This window comes from Oncorhynchus gorbuscha, linkage group LG09 (genome assembly GCF_021184085.1).
Source record: "Oncorhynchus gorbuscha isolate QuinsamMale2020 ecotype Even-year linkage group LG09, OgorEven_v1.0, whole genome shotgun sequence".
NCBI lineage: Eukaryota > Metazoa > Chordata > Actinopteri > Salmoniformes > Salmonidae > Oncorhynchus > Oncorhynchus gorbuscha.
In genome coordinates this window covers 4,586,741-4,587,800 of record NC_060181.1, presented here as the reverse complement: position 1 = coordinate 4,587,800, position 1,060 = coordinate 4,586,741, and the positions used below count along the sequence as shown (strand labels likewise).

The 1,060-nt window shown below is 37.8% G+C and overlaps 1 non-coding gene across 1 annotated transcript; it reads left to right on the top strand.

Moving 5' to 3' along the window:
• Positions 1-260: 260 nt before the first annotated feature.
• trnat-ugu lies at positions 261-340 on the top strand. The gene has a single exon. It is a non-coding gene; the product is annotated as a tRNA-Thr (tRNA).
• The last annotated feature ends 720 nt before the right edge of the window (positions 341-1,060 follow it).

Genomic DNA, 1,060 nt, shown 5'->3' with positions numbered 1-1,060 from the left:
TTTGCATTCAGACCAAAGAGTTCAATCGTGGATTCATCAGACCAGAGAAACTTTTAGGTGCCTTATGGCAAACTCCATTACTGAGAAGTGGCTTCCATCTGGCCACTCCACCATAAAGGCCGGATTGGTGGAGTACTGCAGAGATGGTTGTCCTTATGGAAGGTTCTCAAATTAATTACATAAAAATCATACAATGTGATTTCCTGGATTTTTGTTTTAGATTTCCGTCTCTCACGGTTGAAGTGTACCTATGATAATGTGGTCCTTCTGTAGCTCAGTTGGTAGAGCATGGCGCTTGTAACGCCAGGGTAGTGGGTTCGATCCCCGATCCCCGGGACCACCCATACGTAAAATGTATGCACACATGACTGTAAGTCGCTTTGGATAAAAGCGTCTGCTAAATGGCATATATTATTATATTATATTATAAAAATTACAGACCTCTACATGCTTTGTAAGTAGGAAAACCTGCAAAATCGGCAGTGTATCAAATAATTGTTTTCCCCACTGTATATGTGCATATATATATTTAAACACACACACATACACACATACATACATACATACACATGTATATATATATATATATATATATATATATATATACAGTTGAAGTTTAAATACACTTAGGTTGGCGTCATTAAAACTCGTTTTTCAACCACTCCACAAATGTCTTATTAACACACTAGTTTTGGCAAGTCAGTCAGGACATCTACTTTGTACATGACACAAGTCATTTTTCCAACAATTATTTACAGACAGATTGTGTCACTTATAATTCACTGTGTCACAATTCCAGTGGGTCAGACGTTTACATACACTAAGTTGACTATGTCTTTAAACAGCTTGGAAAATTCCAGAAAATTATGTCATGGCTTTAGAAGCTTCTGATAGGCTAACTGACATAATTTGAGTCAAGTGGATGTGTATTTGTGGATGTATTTCAAGGCCTACCTTCAAACTCAGTGCATCTTTGGTTGACATCATAGAAAAATCAAAAGAAATCAGCCAAGGACGCTTGCAAGCCGATGAATACCATCCCAACTGTGAAGCACGGGGG